We start from the raw sequence: 22481 nt of genomic DNA, 5'->3' as shown, positions 1-22481 counted from the left end.
GATGATAAAAATCAGAAAAGATCTTCGGTCAAGGATTTCCGACTTGGCCCTTCTTTTTCCTAATGTTTGAAGAACTGTTATCGTCCGCACAGTTCATGACCATTTAGGCTTCAGAAGAGTTTGCGCACGTTGGGTGCTGCGAGTCTTAACGGAACGTCACAAAAAATCCGAATAGGATCTGCTTTGGAATTTTTGATGCGGTACACAGAAAAAGGTGGTGAGTTCCTTAATTCAATTATTACCGGCGTTAAGACGTGGATTTCGTATTACATGCCAGAGAGAAATCATCCTCAACCACCAACCAGACCGACAAAGGTCAAGCCACAGACATTTGAACGCAAACTGACTGCCACACTCTTCTGGGATCGGTTTGGCATACTTCTGATCGATTTCGTGCCCGCGTGGAACGATTATAAATGCAGAAGCCTACTACGAAACTCTACGTAAGTTACGGAGCGCCATTCAAAATCGGCGACGTGAGCGGCTGACCGACGGCGTCGTCCTGCTGCACGATAATGTACGACCACATATTGCGGGTTCGACACGTGATTTACTGATAACATTTGGATGGGAAATTTACGATCACTCACCATATAGTTCGGACTTAACTCCTTCTGATTATCTTCTTTTTTTTTTAAATTGAACGAGTTTTTAATGGTAAGCAATTCGCGGGTGTCGATGAACTTAAAAATGCTGTTAATCAGTGGCTGAATTGACTGGCGGCAAGAGAATATGACGAGGGTAAATTGAAGCTGGTGTGTCGCTACGATAAATGTCTTAATTCATGCGGAGAACGAAGGAGAAACTTTTGCTAAGGATATTTTTTGTTTAGTTTTACAAACAGAATCCGAATCAAACTTTAATGAACTGTGAACTGCGAGTCTGTATCACTGTGTGAGCTGGGTTTGAAATGAATGATTCGAATCAATCGAACGAATAATAATATTACAAAAAAATATAGAATTAAATTTACGTTAAATAAATTAAAAAAATTTCTGTTTACCTAAAATGGACTTCCAATGGGGACTGCGTATGAGGTTAGAATGGTGAGATAGATATACGAGCACCTCGTGGTAGGCCTGACAAATTATTATCATCAACTGATAACAAACGGAGAGGCCGTGACGTGTTGTTTTGGGAGCTGCAATGTTGTGCTCTTATAAAATTTCTGCAAATAATCGTCCAATTTTCAAAATTCAAACGGGGTATTTGTTAGTAGGTTGAAGAATAACTTTTACATGCATCAGGTACTTTCTCGATCTAATAGATCAAGGTTATTCGGAAATGTTATCTAATAACGAAAAATTGTTGATTAAAACGTGTAAATAATACATAATCCATTACGGTGCTGCACTTATTCGGACCGCTAGGTGGCAAGCCGCTAATAAATTCTCATGCTCCTTTTTTAAAGCGAGCCGCTCCCAAGATATTTTTCAGTAGAAATATATTCAATGAGGTCTTAGCTAAATTGAAGACAATATATAGTGAGCGATTCATAATCAACGCCAAGCAAAAACTACAAAAGATAAAATGAAGATTTGTCTTCTTACGTATGAATGTTCTTAACTGCATACTAAGAAAGGATTTTTTGAATTTTCGAGTTTAAAGGGGTAAAATGAAGTAACATTGAAATTTATTTTTTTTTTTTAATGTCTCTGTAACAAATGAAGATATCAGCTTGATTATTTGTGCGTGTAATTTTCATGCGAACATCTAGAAACCAATTGAAATTCCGACTTTAAAATGGATATTTGAATTTTTTTGAAACCCTACTAATTTTTTTTTAATTTCTCGGTAACAAATGAAGAAATCAATCTGATTTTTGGTGAACGTAATCTTCATACCAATAAACCAATTTCTATTTTTTTTTTTTAATTTGACCTTGAAAGTGGGTGAAGAAAAGTAAACAAATTTTGAACATGATAATGGTAAATTTTCCCAATCCCGACAACACTAAACGAGATAGTCACCAAATTTTGGGCTTGCACTTTTCAAATAAATATTTAGAAACCATTTTTGGATTTTTTGAATTCCGATTTTTTTAAGGGGCACAAAAATATACGGCGCTGTGGCTCAACCAACACAGTCACTGCTATGAATACTGTATGTATGACTGGCTGCACCCGTCTCCGATTACTTCATTAAAAAACATAAAATAAAAATATTGAACGCTAATGGAAAACGCAAATAACCATAAAGCGCGGGCGAAGCTGCGATAGGGAGCTATTAAAATTATATTTTAAAAACTTTGAAATTTACCATAATGCCTAATTAAAATACATAAATAAGATTTAATCAGTCAACACAAAAATATACACCGATAAAGTGTTACACTATTTTTTTCTGAATTAAAAAGTAACGACTTCATAATGCATCTACAAAGAATAAAAAATTATACTTTTACTCACGTTTTATCACACTATATTACAAAATATTATTTTAAGAATTCACTAAAGAAAATGATTTCGACCAAACAAGTAACTCTTTTATACATCTACCAAATCCTCCCCCCCCCCAACCACAAACAAACGTTTACGTATAAATTAAGCTACTGAACAAAATTGGATAAAAGAGAATTACTATTATTACTTATACGTAATAGTACTTATACGTACTTGTACTATTATTTTTTTTTTTTGTTAATTTATATTTACCAATCATTAAGTCAAATTTTAAATAACGCCTTAGATAAAATTGAATAACAAAAAAAATAAAAAAGTAAAAATAAATATAATTATGCATAACAACAGAAACACAACAATCGCATAAATTTAAAATAAATAAATAAAAAAAAGATAATTCGCTTGATTAAAATAAATGAATATTTACAATAAAAATTCTAACAATCATAAGTGATTCAGGTATTTCGTATGTATACTTAGCCCAATAGATAAAACCGAATTAATGACCTTAATGACCGTAAAATGAATAAAAATGAATTTAATGACCTTGAAAAACAAGAAACACCAATCGAAGAAAAAAGATATTACATAGCAAAATATCTATTAGGGGAGAGAGAGAGGGGGGGGAGAGAGAGAGAGATTCATTTTTTCTGTGCCATCATGAAAGAACTCAGAGATGGTTAAAAAAAAATCTGATGTGGATACCACATGAATTCCTTGTACGCCTATTAAATTATATTACACATTTTTTAAAGTACGTAAAATTTTATTTCATTAATAAATTATCATTATTTAATTATTTATTGCAACTTTTTTTACAATCAGAGGTTAATAATTAATAATAAAATCAATATATTTAAATTTAAAAAAAAAATGAGATGAAATCGGATTCGAACCGATATGTAACACCAAATATTTCATTAATTAAACTTTTATTTGGTTATAACTCTAGAACCAATGAAAATAAGTACCACGTATGATATATATCATTGAAAAGCTCTCAATAAAGACTTACTGCAGTTAAGAAATAGTCCAAAATATAAATGTTTTAGAATTTTAGGCATTTTTAGACACTTTTGGTCCGGTCTATTGCAATCAAAGGAGGAGGTACACAACTAGATGTTACAACAGTCCTAAATCCAAAAATTTGAACACGCTACGGCCAATGGTTTTTGAGTTATACGAGATACGTACATACGTATAGCTTGTCCAAGCCAGATCTGATCTAGGCGATGTTTGCGCAACTAGCGCGGGACTATAATATGCTACTTCTGGAAGACAGTATATATACGGTATAATAAATTTTACGATATATATGCAAGTATATTAACTCGCTTTTGGACAATGAATGCAAGATTCATGCTACGGAACCTTTCAGTCGAATTTTGAAGCACTTCCCGCTTATCCATTCGCTCTGAAATTTTGCATCCTGATGACAACACATTTTAGCAGCATTTCCAAGTCGCTAATTGTTAAGTGGAAAAAAATTCCCCTTGAACTTATGCAACCTCGTTCACATATATATTACTAGCCTATTTCAGTAAGTTTGGATCTAAAATTCGCGACCGAAGTTTTTTTGAGAATATTTAGTACTTTTTAACCGGATCCGAATTATGTTCGTAGTTAGCGTTCTGAATTTTTAAAAGTTAGTGAAAAAAAATTCCAATATATTTACTTAAGAGTTATGCTTTTCGTTTAAAATTAATCCAATTTTTTTTAATAAGGAGTATTTTAAAAGCCAAAATAAAAATTTCACAAATAGATAAATTTATACACAAAATAAATGCGATATAATAATTACAATACAAATAACCGTGTTACTGACTTTTTTTTAAGCAAGTGATGTTAACAACTGATGTTAAGATAAAAAAAAAATTGCATGAGCACTTATCATCAAGTAAAATTTAACTCAAGCACGTATAGCCTAATCGTATTGAAAATTACTCATTCCGAATAATAAACGGCAGCAACTACAATCACACCGCTTAATGCAACAGCAGTTTCTACATTGAGTTTGATTGCACTAGTTGAACCACTCTCAGAACATGAGTGTACTGCATGCGATGCACTAAGGTCCTAACTTATTCGCTACTCGTTTGACGAGAAATTAAAAAACACTTACTGACGTCACTCAGTTAACATCAAGAAAGCATTAAGAATAAATAAGATTTACACATCGATATGCACAATCATCCCAATTTTTACGATTTACGTATAATATTTTCAAATACGTCACTAAATCGATGACGTATTATTTTATTTACTTTTTGATAACATAAAAATCTGTTCCTTTCTATTTCTTACAATTTTTTTTATTGAAATACGATTAAGCTACCTGGAAATTGAGCGATACCCGGAAAACGTCTCTTCCAAAAGAAAAAAGAAGAAAATCGCAAATATCTCGAAAACGGTCGGTCCTAGTGCTCTTGAAAAGTTTTTTGACCCCCCTACACGATAATTCCATCCGCTCCCAGTGGTACCCGTCAGATGATAATATTTTCAAGTGTCTCCGGGACGCCGTTCGGAAATCGGTGAAGAGGTGCGATGTGGTGCCACCATATCTCGGCAATCGCTCGTCCGATTTTCACGATTCAAACGGCGGTATGTATCAGCAGGTCGAGCGCTAACTGTTTAACGCATCCGGTACACTCTTGATCGACCGGATCTTGATTATCCGGAAATTAAATTGTTTAGTCTTGTGTTTTGATTGCACTCGCCTACCATAAAACGTACCGCTCCGATCTTTAAAACGTACGCTCCGTTCGCGTAAAGTATAAACTTATGAACACTAAAAAGAAAATAAATAATATTAAAAAAAAGTTTTTAAAAACCACTATTATATTAAATTCACTAAAAAGTAGAACATAAAAAATATGTAAATTTTTTTTAAAACGCCATTCTTAAATTAAACGCACTAAAAGATAAAAAAAATAATTTTAGGATGGTATCTCAGACTGGATTTGACGACGAGCTATGACGGTGATATAAGATTATGTGAAAGTCGTAGCTTCAAATTAAAATTATTTGATGTTTTTGCCGATTTTTTCAAAAGCGTGAATGGCCTAAAGAGTGGGTGCACGCATCCCATTCTTTAGGCCATACCTGCCAGAACAAAGGGCTAACAAGCTTAGCAAAAAGAGAAGACGTCAATCTTGTGCGTAGTATTTGGTTTGGATATTTTATATAGTTATAAAACTATAAATAAATACATTTAGAGCTAAACAGTAATCAATAACAGCCGATTAGTCGGCATAATATTGCACAACATATCTATTTCAATAACTAATAAATAAATAAATTAATCTAATAATTATAAACTCAGGAATAAACAAGTAATTAATAAATACAATAAGTAAATTTGTTCATCGATTGGAATGAATAATAATCGTACCGTATACATACTGTCTTTAATCGAGTAGTATTATAAACCCGTGCTCTTAGGCAGCAATCTATACAGCTATGCTGTTCATCAGATCTGTACCAATTTGGCTTCTTTTTTCTGTTTAGCCTCTCGAAATTACCATTCAGGTATTACTTCAGAGGATGATATGCATAAGTATAAATGAAATGTAGTCTTGTACAGCCTCAGTTCAACCATTCCTGAGATGTGTGGTTAATTGAAACCCAACCACCAAAGAAAACCGTTATCCACGATCTAGTATACTCAAATCGGTATAAAAGTAACTGCCCTTTATTAGAACTTGTGGAACTCTAGACTTCCAAATCAGGTGATTTGGGAAGACGCGTTCACCGCCAAACTAACCTGGTGGGTTGTGCAAATTCGTCTTGGACTAGCTAGACGTCACACCGAAACTAGTCAAAATGGATTCGGGGATAGTAAAAATGGATATTTCCGTTGAAATCTGAAACCGAGATTTTTCGCGATGACAATACTTCGTATAAGGAAGTAATAAATTTATTTGAAATAGCTCTTTATTTTTTCGTGAGTATAAAAAATGCCGGTAATGAATCGCATAATTTTACCGGCTACGCCGATTTTTTCGAGTCATTAATTTTAAGCATTCTTCGTATAAAATAATGCATTTAATGTGCATTTTTACGATAAAATAATTATCTCGTATTTATTTCGTAATTATATTTCATTACGATAAAATAATTACATTTTATTGAAAACAATAACCGAAATTATGAATATTTTTTTTGTACTCTTCCGTTACGTGTCGACTATTATCAATTTTCAACCGATACTTTACCGTTTATCATGGCAACAATATTCTGCAAGTAACTGAAGATTTTATGAAGTAATTTTTTTTTAAATGTTTTTTTTTCCTTTTACTACGTTATGTGTAATAACGGTTGTTATTACACAACGTAGTAAAATAACGGTTGTTAAATGATGGTTTTTTAGTAAAATGGTTTTACATTACATTACATTTTTAGTAAGATGGTTTTTCATTATCTTAAATATCAACTTACCTTTTACTAAGGAATCCAATAAGCGGTAATATCAACGAAGATTTTCTAAAATAAATCTCAATCTTTATGTCTGTCACGATGCTACGGTAAGTTATGATCCGATCATTTCTCTATCTGTACCACACCACATTATGTTACGGTGTTTCACTAATTTCCTTGTATTATCTATAGTTGGATGTATACGGGCTCCCGTTTGTGGGCCAAACTTTTACGAACGATTAACTGTTGGATGAACGTAGTTTCCCGGTAAATTTGCAAATGCCGATGTGCTCGCCATTGGTCCAAAATAATTGTCGATACTGCTTAATTAAAAGTAATAAAATTTGCGGGCTTTGTTTGGCACCGTGACCAAAATACTAGTCACCGAATACCCACTGCTGAGGCGGTATACGGTCAACATTATCTTTTCATCGCGTAAACATACATTCACGTCAATTTCAACTGCTATATCGGGTTCGCCGATTAACACCAGATTGTTAATGATATGGTGAACACAAACCCTTTCGCATATAGTTACTTCAGTCCACTAAAGTGCATTTTATTTATAATTCAAGTTCACAAAACTTGACTGTTTGATTTTTGGCCGAGTGGGAGTAAGAGGTCTGTCCTCTTCTCCCCGGTAGACCAGACCGGAGTCCGTAGTTGCAATTTAGTTGAAGGCTTAGAATCCATGATGTTGAGATCACTAAGGGAACTTAAGTTTAAATTTCGTTGTTGCGATGAACATTTCTCGTGATGTGCATTATTATTACTGAAACAGACTCGTATTATGAGACATTTATAGTCACTCATAGCTAAAGTATTCAACTAGGCGCGGGATTTGTGCTTCCGCGAACTAGGTTAGTAGTTCAGAGGGCAACGATGTAGGACAAAGATATCTGAAAGAAGTCTACAGCGAAGTTAAAGGCCGAGTTAAAATTCAAAATGCCAACCGAAACATTTACATCGGTGGTATCCCAACTGAAACCTGGCTGATAACTGTGATATGTAATCAGTTAGAGGGTCAAAGTACGACCTCCGTTTAGATAATTCTTCAGAGGATGAATGAGGATGATATGTATGAGTGTAAATGAAGAGTAGTCTTGTACATTCTCAGTTCGACCGTTCCTGAGATGTGTGGTTAATTGAAACCCAACCACCAAAGAACACCGGTATCCACGATCTAGTATTCAAATCCGTGTAAAAATAACTGGCTTTACTAGGACTTGAACGCTGTAACTCTCGACTTTCCAAATCAGCTGATTTTGGGAAGACGCGTTAACCACTAGAACAACCCGATGGGGGGGGAGGTGGTGTGGCGACCGGAATCGTCACCTTATGACGATTTTGGTCTTCCCCTACGTTGGTTTGTTGGGAATGTTACACGCGGAATTCGCACTGATGGCAACTTGACCGAGCCCAATACTGCAAAATATCTTGAGGCTTGTTGAAGACGATCCCCGGTAAAGCCCCTAAGGGTTATGTACGAAGGGGGTGGTGTGGCGACTGGATCCGTCACGTGGCGGGTGTCTTCTCCTTAGGGATCATGATATTGAACTTTGCCTAAGCGTAAATGAAGAATACTTTTTTCCGAAATAGTAATTTAAAACAAAGTCAGAAATTTAAACGGCGTAACCGTTTAAATTCTGTACACCCCTCCTTAGAACTCACGTGCGCACCCATTCGTAAAATTATGTCGTGCCCCCCCCCCCGATCATATCTCCGCAGATTTTATAGAAGCCGTGTTCTTAGAAAATCAAACAGCATCGTTTCTATTTGTAACGTGTTCAACTACACGCGTAAAATTCACGATAGACGACAGAAAGCAAAAAAGAGACTGGATGTTGATTAATTTAGGTAAATAACCGGACCTGTATGAATGCGCACAGTACGGACGTGTACGGACATGCATAACATATACAGTAACTATCGATACAGTGATATCGACAAAGTGATGTTGTTCAGATCACATAATACAATAAAACTTTTAATAAAATAACTAGATTTAATAATTTTTCTTGACACTTAACGGAAGAACACCTTGTTTTCAAATTTCTATGTATAAATATTTATTTCTAATTTTAAGATACAAAGATAAATAAAATAAATACAAAAAATTGATTCACTAAAATTGAGATTAAATAAATTATAATTGAAACTTAAGAAAAAAATTTAGATTTATTTTTAAATTAGGAAGCTCATCATCATCAGGGGAGGGCTATAAAATTATTTTAGTCACTTTATTTATTTAACAAAACCTGCTTTGAGCATTAAAAATTTTAAATTGTAAAAAATTCTTTTTTTTTCTTTTTCGGCTCTCCCAACTCATAAGAAAGTATTCGAATAAAATTAATTTTTAAGAAAATAATCCCAAGTAGCGATAATAAACTTCAAAAAAGAGCTTTTTAACATTTTTTTTTTTTTAATAAAGAAATACAGCCGTAATTAAAAAAAAAAAGAGGAAGTTGTAATTTTATAAGGAGGTGAAAATTTTTGGCAGATTTTTTTCTTTCTCAAGAAACGCTAAAATAATTAAGGGCTACAAAAAAAATTTAGATTTTTTTACATGTTAAATGCAATGCGTAACTAGCGAGATGAGTTTAAATTTAAAATAACTTTTTTTTAAATTTCTCAAAATTAAAAAAATATTTTTAGTTTTCCACAGACCATTAGAGTGGGATGGGCAAACAATTTTTGAAGGACCTATTGATGTAGAAAATATAGATGCAAAACAATTTTTATTAACTCATTTTCTGAAGCAAAATATAACTAAAAAAAATCTGATGTGGACAACACATGACTTCATTAAAAAGTATTTCATTAAAAACTTCTAACTTTTTTAATCGTTATTGAATTTTTATTGTAAAATTTTGCTTACAATCGGAGGTTAATAATTATTAATAAATCAATATATTTAAATTTAAAAAAAAATTTAAATAAAAGTCGATTCGAGTGATGTGCCTTCCCCTTATAAGATGCAAATATTTCATTAATTAAAATTTTATTTCGCTATAACTCTGGAACCAATGAAAATAAGTACCACTTATGAAATATTGTTGAAAAGCTCTCAATGAGATCTTATTACTGCAGTCAGGAAAAAGTCCAAAATCCTAATTCTTTTTTTATTTTGAGCTTTTTTGGAAACTTTTGGTTATCTATTACAATCAAAAGAGGAAGGTGCACAACTAGATGTTACAAAAATCCTAAATCCAAAATAACAACCTACGGCTAAACGTTTTTGAGTTATGCGATATAAGTTTGTTCGAGTAACTGTGCCTAATTGTACCTTCCAGTATTCGAAACGTATGCCACTGAATCAATAATAACTTCAATAAATACTTTGTCAATGTATTTAATTATATTTTTATTATATAAACATTTTATTATAGATTTAGACATAACTCATTTATTTTATTACTATACTAGTAGCTACACATGTTTCACATTATTGAGATTAATCAGTAAATACATTTAAATTCATATTTTTAAATTACAATTTAAATAGCATTAATTTAATCTTTAAGACATATTTTATTAAACTTACTTTAATAGCATTTTTAAAGAATGATTTTACTGTAACAACATTTTAGAAGTGAGAAAATTTACTTTAATAACAACTTAAAAGTGAAAATACAGGGTGTCCCATATAAAACGCAACCCATCAATCACTCATCCATGAAATTTCAAAAGTCAAGCTTACTCCCTTACTCGTTACTGAAATGGACTCGTCCAACATCTGAACATCGCGGCGACGCAGTACAACACTACCGATAGTAACAACAATGCAATCATAACGTTCAGTGTATTGCTAAAGACAAGATGGTGTTTTCGCTAGATGAACGTGTTTTCATTGTCGATTCGTACTTCAGTACGAAATTAGCGGTTGCAGTGCAAAATTTGTTTCGCCATAAGTACCCAGATAAACCGGCTCGTAACAAAACATCAGTATTAAGGTTAGTTGCAAAATTTGGAGAGACCGGTTCTGTTAATAATAACAAGGAACACAAAAGATCTGCGTCGGTGTTGAATACAGATACAGTCGCTGTAATCAAAGACCGATTACTCGCCTCGCCAAATAAATCGATCAGACGTTTGTCTGCTGAAATTAATTTGTCTGAATCAACTATTCATCGGGCGACCAAACAATTACAATTACGACCATATCGCATTCAAACGGTTCATCGACTTCTTGAGCCCGACAAAGAAAAACGGCTACAATATTGTCAACGGTTCCGTCGATTTCCGCGTGAGGGAATTAATGTTACGGATTCGTTATTTTTCACAGATGAAGCACGGTTTCATTTGGATGGCTACGTAAACAGCCAAAACAGTAGAATTTGGAGCGCTGAAAATCCCCACGTTTTCACGAAAAACAATTACACCCGCAGAAGTCGGGCGTGTGGTGCGCGATATCGAGGAAGAAAATAATCGGTCCTATTTTTTTCGAGTATACCATTAATGCAGAACGATATCAGGTTATTTTATTTCGGTTCATCGCACTCTTGGAAGAGTAAGACAGACACTGCCGGCTACAACATGACGGTGCGACATCGCACTATGCAGGTTCAACTTCTGATTTCGTCGAGGAGGAATTCTTTGGTAGTCGTGTTATCGGTCGAGGCTTGTGGCCACCAAGATCTCCATATTTGACTGCGGCGGATTTTTTTCTACGGGGTTACCTCAAACAAAAAGCCTACAGCGACAAACTACGAACACTTGAACGATTGAAAGTCAATATTGAACAAGCTGTATTAAATATCCACCCACAAACTTTGAAAAAAGTTGCAAGAAACGCTGTAAAAAGAATTGAAGCTTGTATTCAAGAAGATGGCGGCCACTTCCAACATTTACTCTAAATGTAAGGTAATGGATGGTAATAATAAAAATTACATTTACATTTACACATTCCTTTTTATTATTTCAATACCTAACAATATAAGGTTGGGTTGCGTTTTATATGGGACACCCTGTACTTAGTATTACCAACAAGAAATATATATATTATAAAACAGCTCTTTAACTAAACTTGATTAACATATCTATATGCCTGACGTAACTAAGAAGAAAAAAGTCAGTTTGTTAATAAATAATAATAACATGAAACTGAACAACGTACGTACGTACAGACGTCACACCCGAACTAGTCAAAATAGATTCAGGGATAGTCAAAGTTGATATTTCCGTTGAAATATGGAAACCGAAATGTTTCCTTGTACGACGTACAAGGAAGTAAAAAGGGAAATATGTAGCCATTTTTTGGGAAGTGGTGAATATTAAAAAATTGTTTTTGGTAAGTTTTGATCTTAATAAAAACTTTTCAAGAACTTTTTTCGCTAAAGTGTCCGGTAAAAATCAGAAATTTTATTAATTCCAAAACACCCAACACCTTTTTTCAATTTTGACAAAATTTTAATACATTTTTCTTCCGATGATATAAAAAAAACACCTACAAAATTTATTTGTAGAAAATCCGCCAACGGGGTCCACAGTTAAAAGATCAAATACAGGCAAACACAGATGCGTTCGTACGCTCAAACGCCCTCACACAAAAATAGGAAGCATTGGAATAAAATAATTTTTCGCATAATATTAACAATTTATTTAAATCTATTTTTTTAATGCCTCCTTAAAGTACAAAACTTAAAAATAAGCCGATTTTTTGGGGATTCTTTTCCCAGTCTACATGATTCTACCATTATAGCTTAGCTGCTAAAATTTTTTCTGTTGGGTTTTTCTGGGTGAAAAACGCTTCCGCGTTATATATATTTTCTTGTAATAACCATGCATTTCTTGCAATAAACAAAGATATATGGTGATATATCGTCGTTTATTACAAGAAATATATCTTATACTGTAGTATATATCTCAAAATAAAATTACCATATGCTTTACGGCAAATGGTATGAATAAGTGAAACACTAGAATAATTCAAATACTTGAATATGAACGGACGGGCCTAAAAACCGTAAAACATAAGATAGTAACAGTAGTGTAGGTTTACCAAAGTTGGGGAAAATTGAAGGTCATCCGACAGTGCTGGGTGAGGTGCGTCTTGGTGTGAGGCAAGGCGAGTACCTGTGTGCGAGGCTAAACTAGTGTATTAAGCGAGCATCCCGTGCAAGGCTAAACTAGTGTATTAAGCAAACATTCTCCCTAACACTCTCATTCTCTCTCTGTCACACAAGTCACCGACTATCACTCTCTCTGTCTCACACCCCCTCCTTTAAAAAACCATCCACCCCCTCAAACACTTCTTATATTACAATTTCCAGTCTATCACTCTGAATACATTTTAAATGTTTATAAATTAAGCCGTTTAATACGTAAACGGCTGTTTATATTTTATTTTAATCTTAATATTTATTTCTTGACACCGTTCTCCATATATTGTGATTTTATACGCATTTTTCATTACACTATTAAATACTTACGATTTTTATAAAAACTATCTCTAGTACTCTCTTTACAAAAACAAAATTATTAATCCAAAGAAGGATATTAAAAAAATCCAAATAATTTGGGAATAGAGTGGAAATTCCTACCCGAAAGTCTGCGATGTCCTTACGATATTGTAATAAAATTAACTTTGGCACTGATTAAAGCTTTCATAATCAATTACCATAGAAAATTACATTTTATACTCTATCAATTTTTTTTTTTTAAATCAATTTCGCCGTTGAACTTAATTAATGAAATTCGGTTAAAAACAAATTATTTACAGAATTAAGCGTATTAAAATGATCAAATTATTTAGTTAACTTAACCTGAAAAGTAATTTTTGAACAGAATTTTGAAAAACATCTGAAGGATATTTAGTTTAAATCTAAAATATAATTAAATCATAATTGATGCCCAATATTTTTACATTTCTCCCTTGAAAGGTTTGCATTATCTCCGTATGCCTTCTTACACATCGATCTTATTGCACTTGATTGATTGAATCGAATCGATAATACACTGTTATAAATTTTACGTTTTATACTTTTTCTACGATAATTGCAGTAGACTCATTCAAAGGTGTAAACGTTTTTAAAGACTGACCATTCCAACGATTTTCAATGCTACGTTATCCGATTCAGTAAACTGAGTTTTTTTTTAATTTCCGTAGTCAAACTTTAATATGTTATTGCTGATTTTTTTGTATAATTTCATATATGGGAAAAATATATGTAAGAACAATTAGAATGAATAATTTAACTTCCCGTTGGAGATAATATCATGTATTCATTCTGGGAACAACGTCGACTTAATAATAGAAATCTTCCCTCCAACCTACTTCTCCTTAATCTTGCGGCTTAATCTTGCGAAAACTAGCGGCTGCTATTTTTAAACTTTAAATTAAAAAAAAAAAATCGTTAAACAAATAAAGATCCGTCTAAAAGCTGAAAAATCTCGTAAAATTAAAAGCACTTGCTCAGTCGTAACTCCAAACAAACAGAAGACACGCCAGGAAGACGAATTATAAGAATGCGTTTCGCTCAGCCAGTGTATTTTATTTATTTATGTTACACTATTTTAATAATTAAAGTACAAATTAAGGTGGTAATAATAATTTTATTTATTTATTTTTTGTTATCGCAATAAAATAATCGATTGTTTTTCTTCTTCCACTGTAAGGTCATATCTACCATAAAACAAGTTTAATAAATGTATTATTTCCAACAGCAAAACTTATATTGAATAAAACTGGTTCTATTAATAATTGCTATTATATTGGAGTCTAAATTTTCACCTAACTACCACAGATATGCATACACGGTAATCTATTAATGGGAATAATAATGCGGTGACGTATACTGCAGAAAATTATTTTTAATCTATTTACGTTTTATAATTCACATTTATTAACCGTCTTCCTTTTCCTTGGTCTATTATAATTTCATTTATAAAACCGAATGCCCTTTAAGCATGTTTACGTTAACTGTATTACATTATTCAAATAATTTTGAAATTACTATAAAATACATCTTTAATTTATAGTACATATTTAACTATGTTATTTATTCAATGCTAATTTTATATTACATGACTGATCAGTTTTGTTTTCATTACTCGAATCATTAATAACATTCAAATTAATAAGAATTTTTTAATACTTTATTCTACATAGGTAAGGAATTAATTCTTTTTATAGATCTGAATTAAATATTACACGATTTAGCGTTACAAAGAGGAAAATGTTTATTTACCTTACATTTTATGGATTCAATTAGACATTGTTCAATATAAGAGTAAGCTTAGATTAATAAATCAAGAAACAAATAAATCCAAGAAATAAATGTCTTACCACGTCTGTTACAAAGAAAAACGAATATAGATGAGATTTTTTAGATGAAAAAATGAAATTTTGAACTAGTTATAAATGAATAAAAATTTAATATCTCAGACGTTGAATTTGTAAATATGTTCTGTACCATTCCACCGATTAAAAAACAGAACTTGTTAACTTTTGATTCAACTATAACTTCAAATGGGCAACTCAAAAATAAAATCTTTACCGTTACATAAATATAAGTAAATATATGTACGACTTAAATACTTATATTTCAGCATCGGAAATCACGGTAATTTTTTTTTCTAACTAAAATTCATGAGCTTCTGAGTTAAAGAAAAATTAATTCTGACTCTTCTTTTAACGACATTTTTCCAAATGCTGTACCTGAGAACAAAAGATTAGAAGCTTTTGAAATGTGGTGCTACAGGAGAATGTTAAAAATCAGCTGGGTGGATAAAGTGACAAATGAAGAGGTGTTGCGGCAAATCGATGAAGAAATAAGCGTTTGGAAAAATATAGTTAAAAGAAGAGATATACTTATAGGCCACATATTAAGGAATCCTGGAATAATCGCTTTAATATTGGAGGACAGGTAGAAGGAAAAACTTGTGGAGGCAGGCAACGTTTAGAATATGTAAAACAAATTGTTAGAGATGTAGGATTTAGGGGGTATACCGAAATGAAACGACTGGCACTAGATAGGGAATCTTGGAGAGCTGCATCAAATTAGTCAAATGATTGAAGACAAAAAAAAATTAATGGGACCTTTCTACGACAGACTAAAATCAAGTAAAGTGTCAAGCATTAGACACTTCCATGTAAAGCTATGCTCCAAACATATACTTCCAAAAATGTTTTCCTGACGTTAAAATTAATTTTTAATGTAAACAAATTACATTTCTGACTGCAGGCTCCTTTCGCCTGTTAAAAGTTCAAAAAAGACTTCAATTATAAATATGTCTGGGTTCACAGCGAAAAAATTATGTAAAAAAGTCCGATGAGTAGATCACCTTGAAAATAGAAAGCAGGGATGATTTGTGTAAGGTATTCTAATTTCATTTATTTATTATTACTTTTCCTTTGTTTTTGCTAGAAAAATGATTGGATATACTTTGTTTGACAAGTAATAAGAAGGAAATATTGTCTGGAATTTATTATATTGTTGTAGCTAGTTCTATGTGTTTTCTTATTTTGTTAGATTACACTACGCGTTCATTTTTGATTTCTTTCTTTCTCAGTCATTAAGGTGTTATGTCTGCGATAAATTACCAAATTATATTTTCAATTTAAAGATGTTTTTACTTAATATTCCTTTAACGACTAATTTTTTTTACTATTAATAATTTGTTTTTATTAACATGAGAATGTTTATTAAATAGGTTTGAACGACTCATTTATTTAAACTTCAGTCAGCACATACAAATCCCTCCGGAGAAGGGGGCGCGCACTGCTTCCTCCAAAACATCTATAGCCCCAGGTAGTTGTATTCCTGCTAGTCCGAAAGGACTTCAGCGGATGGACTGATGGGAAATCACGCCGGGAGTACTGGGCTCAAAAGCTTAGTATCACACGATCAGACCCGCTAAATAAATTTCACGTTGATCCATACGGATTGGAACGCAAATTACCAAATCCGTCCATAAATAAAACTTAAAATTTATAACCGCCACTAAATAACAGATGAAACCCGCCTGATAATAGAAAGACAGCAAGGAACATTGTCCAGGCTCTACGATCTGTAGGAAGAAATAATGAAACTCCCGCCCTTCTTCCGTTCCGTTCCATTTATTTAAGCGAGGTTAATAATAAATTATCAGTAAATAATAAATAAATCATAAGCTTCCAAACGAGTACTGTAGGGAATATTTCTATGCCTCCGGTTGCTGTGTTCACTTTTCTTTCTTATCAGATTTGATAAATCTATATTCTATTTATAAATATAGTTAGTAAAATACATTTACTAACTTCATTATTGGTTATAACTTGTACTGTACTAATTTATCTTAATGAATTTACTTATTTCAATGCGTTTTTATACTTTTTTATGCAACCCATTACACTTTGTACTTAATATTATTATTTTTGTTTTGTTCGTAGTAAATATTTTCTTCCTCCTCTTTTTTTTCTAAACATGTTACATTTGACCGTATTTCGTTTCTCATCTTTTTTAATCTTTTAATTACTTTTATATTATGTTTTTTAGTCAAGGTACTGAAGGTAACTGCGGCCAGTCTCAATTACGGTAGTAGTGGCTGTGTTGGTTGCATAAATAAACGTCGATTTTATTATTCTGAAGAATAGCATTCTTCAGAATTATGTGAAACAGAAATACGGAAAAGAATTAAACGCGATTCTTCACTGTCAAACGAGATGCAACAGTTTGGAGACCATGTTAGCAAGATTTGTACACTTAAAAGAATATGTTGTTTTTTCACTGAATGACCTTAATGTGTCTCGAAGGAAGAAGAAAGAAGAATATTGCAAAATTGTAGAGCTTTTTAGTTTTAAGACCAATAAGATTAGCAGCCGAAGCCTTAGGCAGACAAGACGCGAATTTATTAACAAGTGAAGGCATATATCAATTTTTGTTTGGTGAATTAAAAAATTTGAAAACTGAAATTAATTGAAAATTATTACACGCTATAAAGACACGAATTGAAGAAAGAAGAGACACGGAATTAGTAACACTTCTCCTCTATTTACAAAATTCACAGACCGTTTGGACAAAATCTTCTAGTAACTCCTCTAATTACAAAATTCACAGACTGTTTGGACAAAATCTTCTAGTATATTTCTTCCATTAGCTACAAAAACTGACATTATTAAATTATCCGAACAGATATTATAAAAATTATATAAGGATTATTATACAGAGGATGACTGCAACGTTAGAAAAAAGTGACGAAAGAGAAATAAAGACATATCTATGATGAAAAATGCTATAGAAATATCAATAAATAAATATCTGCAAGAACCTGAAGAAGTGACTTCCTGTAGTCCTCAAACATTAAAGAAGGAGTTTTTTGGTCTTGGAGGCTACAAATAGAAAAACAAATTATTTAGACTTATTATTTAATGTTTTAAAGACATTAAGCCCAGTAGTAAGTAGCAAGTAAGTGAGTTTATTCTATTTCTGGTAATTTTATGTGCAAAATAAGGACACGACTAACAATTAATCCAATGAGGTTCTTTGCTTTTTGAAGTCATATTTTATTAAACAAAGAAAGAAGTAAAATAATAATTTACATAAATACAAAATATTTGTTAATTTCTGTAACAAATTTATAAATTTTAATAATTTTATGTATGTACGCACGTGAACCTAATGTTTTCCTTTTTTGCATATCTAAATTATTATAAACAAAAATAATTAAAAGCTTTTCTCTTATATTGAATATAAATCTTGTTTTTTAACTGTAAAAATTTGAAACCGGTTCATAGGAAAGTTAAAATTCGAAAACCGGTTTTCTTATAAAGTCGGTTTTTGTATAAACTCTAGTTTGAAGCGACGCGATTGGTGAAAGGAGGCTGGAAACAAGCCTACTTTGCAGCCCCATCAGCGCAGCGCGCTCCTTGCCTGACGATCCAGCAGAAGCTTACATTTGTATTAGGGTGATTCATTTGCGAAATGATACAATGAATCTCACATACAACAGGGTGTGTTTAGAACTCGTACATGTCATTAATCCTTTGTAAAGCACTCTTGGAATTTAAGGAAAAACAAAAATATGTCGAAATTTTGGGCTAATTATTTGGGCGTTTATTATTAAAATACGGTATAAACATTTTTCAAATAGATTCATTTTTCCAAAATAGTAACCAATTTTATTTTTTATAAATAGAAACGCGTAATCTCTTTTATAGAAAACATCATTTAAAATAATATACTTTATTGTTTTTTTATTTTTCTCTCTACATGCAACCAACCAGGAACTACTTTTCATGCCCAGTTGAATCTACATAAGTACGTAATTTGAAGCCAAATCTACGGCGTTGCAAATTTATTGTTTTGTTACCGGTAAATATTTTTTTTATTTTATTTTTTTTTTAATTTATTACTACACGATTATAATTTCACAAAAAAAACCCTTGTTACCACCCACGAAAATTAGATTAGCCTCATTTGGCTTTTGAAAAATTTATATTTTTTATAAAATATTAAAATGGTACAGTTTCTTTGTCAAAAATAATGAAATAACAGAATTCAGTAAAATTCTCAACGAGTTGAACTTACTAATAACAAAATGACACCTCATTTGTAAAAATTCGTTGACAATCGATTTATTGCAGACAATTAACCCGGCAGTATGCTTGCGTTTTTATTTCCTCAAATAAATGTAATAAAAATTATAAATAATAAGAGTAAATTAATAAAAATTATCAGCTGGCATTATGGTGCGCAAGCATACTGCCGTACGCTTGCGCGGGATGTTAAGAGGAAAATATTCTCTAAATATTTTGTTTTGTTTCGATATGAAGACGTTTTAATCTCTTTTCAACTCCTTTAAAGATGAATTAATAGACCAGGATAATTTATGCTTAACTCTACGGATTAGTCTAGTGGTGAATGCGTCTTCCCAAAGCAACTGATTTGGAAGTCGAGAGTTACAGCGTTCAAGTCCTAGTAAAGTAAGTTATTTTTACACGGATTTGAATACTAAATCGTGGATACCGGTGTTGTTTGGTGGGTTGAGTTTCAATTAACCATACATATTAGGAATGGTCGAACTGAGACTGTACAAGAAAGACTACATTTCATTTACACTCACACATACCATCATTCATTCTCGGTGGTTACCGGTAGGTAACCACCTACCTCCGGTAACTACCGTTCGGTGGAACGGTAGTTACCGGAGGCTAAACAGGAAAAGAAAGGATAATTTATGCTTACTAATTAAATGTTGCCATTAGTAACTAATAGATTTCAATTTTTTGGGTACAAAGAATCAGTAATAAGGAAATAAGCGAGAGTTTTTAACATTTAACTTTCTTTTTAAATATACACATCATTCGTTTAAAATGCTAAGAAAAGCTGTTCACAATAAACGATAAGGTAAATATCCCATATATATATATATATAATTAAAAATAAATACGTAACGAAGACATCATTAACAAATTTTTACAAACTACGTAACGCAGAAAAAAGTAACGAGACAATCAAAAGAAATGCATCTACTAGTAGAACATCCAAATCGACCATTATTGAAGATTAAGGCATGAACATACAAAAAAATACAATTTTTTTGCCCGAATTGAAAACTTTTTTATCCCAAAGGTAAAGAGTAAAAATAGGTTTTTATAATATTAAAAAAACGGAAAATTTCTATTTTTACAGAATAATTAAATAATCATCCTGATAAAAACATAAACATACAAAGCTAAGTTATTAAATTCTCAACTACACATCTTTCGCAATAAAACAATAAACAATAAAACCTCAAATAAAAAAATAACAATAAATAACCAATTATAAATTGAAAAATATATTAAAAAGCTTACCTTTAAATATCAATCGGAACGATTTATGTGATTTCCAAATTCGATTATCGAAATTAATAAAATCGTTTAACTATTTACGGCTTAACGCGCAAGGATTACGAAAATAATAATCATTTATGAAAGAAATGCATTACTTTTTAAGTAAAAAAAAAAAACAAAAAAAACGTTTTTTCTAACCGAACTATTTCAACGACAGTTTAATAATGTTACATTGCACAGAATAAGCTTAATTTAAAGTCTAAACAAAATTTCATAACCAAGTAATCTTTTAACTAATTGTTAAATTAAAGCAAATACACACATTAATTTAGGATAATTTTCATATAAAAATGTTTATTCTTAGAACACTCATTAATCAATTAACAAATAAATAAAACAAAACAATAACATTATAACATGCAACTACTGTATGTAGATTATAAAATTATGATATACATATGTATTATATAAACGCATGTGAAAAAAAAATTAATTTTTTTTTTTTTAATATTTAAATTTACTTTCACACTATAACAATACTAGTATTATTCCGAATACCTGTGAACGCAATTTACTTTCTTAAAAACTTAATTAAACTTTTCTTAACAGGTTTTAAACATTTACAGTCACTGTATTAATCTCCATAATATGAATAAACTAGTTATGAATACGCCCGGAACTTCTTGATGATACACTGCTAGCATTTCGCCAAAGAAATCGGCAATTCGATTCTACAATAGTAATAAACAATAATAATAATAATAATGCAGGGTCCGGCATATAAATCTGACGATTTTGTAGTAATTGTTATGTTGGCACCAATGTCAATGAGAAGGCGGGAGTGTTGTACATCGACAGGTCTATTCATGCTATTTCAGTAGCCAGTATGTCATGGTCGGGTCAACAACGAGCGTTTGTGATTGAAGCCTATTTTAAAAATAATGACTCTGTTATAGTAACAACAACGTTTATTTCGCAGACATTTCAATTTAAATCGACACGCGTCTGTTCCTAGTAGGAATACGATATTGTTGCGGGTGAAGAATTTTAGGAGCACATCGTCTGCTTTAAAAATGAAACCGACAGGACGAAAACGGACTGTGAGAACGCCTGAAAACATTAACGCTAATGTTTTCAAAACAGCTAACCGCTGTTACGCGGTCTCCACGGCGTTCAGAAGCAAGACATGCTGCTGCGCTAGCAGTTCTGATCGAAGTGTTCGACGAATTCTTCATGCCGACTTGAAATTCCATTTGTATAAGATGATCAGTGCAGCGACTTAATGAAAATGATTGGGCGCCTCGCAAAGCAGCTTGCGAGATCATCTTCGAAAATGTCCACCAGGATGCCATTATTCTTTTAAATGACGAGGCGCATTTTCATTTGTCAGAATTTGTGAATAAACAAAATTACCGTTATTGGGATTCGCATAATCCACGGCAAATTCTTGAAAAACCACTTCACAATCAATATGTTACAGTGTGGTGTGCGGTTTCAAAGTTCGGCATAATTGGCCCGTATTTTTTTGAGGAGTTAAATCGCAGAGTAACAGTAACATCTAATCGATACGTAAACATGTCGAATGAATTTCTGCTACCGAAACCGAATGACTTTCAAGGACACGAAATTTGGTTTCAACAGGATGGTGCCACCGCCCGTACGGTGAGAATTGCAATGGATGTTCTGCGAGAAACCTTTCCTGGACGTTTGATTTCCCGGTTTGGCGACATTCCTTGGCCAGCGCGTTCACCTGATTTGGCTGTTTGTGATTTTTTTCTGTGGGGATATCTCAAACATAAAGTCTTCAGTTGTCGACCACAGTCAATTGCAGAACTCAAGGAGGCCATTCAACGAGAAATTGAAGCGGTTCCACAAGTGATGATTGAGCGAGTAATGTCAAATTTTAG

At 32.2% G+C, this 22481-nt stretch overlaps 1 protein-coding gene across 5 annotated transcripts in view; it reads right to left on the bottom strand.

Moving 5' to 3' along the window:
- Positions 1-22481, bottom strand: part of LOC142333082 (very long chain fatty acid elongase 7-like) — a 128074-nt gene that overhangs the window by 74852 nt on the left and 30741 nt on the right. The window contains exon 1 of one of the 5 annotated variants that reach the window (XM_075379911.1): positions 2409-2438. The exons of the other annotated variants lie outside the window; for them this stretch is intronic. The gene's annotated coding sequence lies outside the window, so the exon portion shown is untranslated. Of the gene's footprint in view, positions 1-2408; positions 2439-22481 lie in introns of those variants that run through there. 5 annotated transcript variants of the gene reach the window in all.

The sequence above is a fragment of the Lycorma delicatula genome, chromosome 12, assembly GCF_047948215.1.
Source record: "Lycorma delicatula isolate Av1 chromosome 12, ASM4794821v1, whole genome shotgun sequence".
Lineage (NCBI taxonomy): Eukaryota > Metazoa > Arthropoda > Insecta > Hemiptera > Fulgoridae > Lycorma > Lycorma delicatula.
Note: the sequence above shows the minus strand (reverse complement) of the source record. Positions and strands in the feature narration are given on the sequence as shown.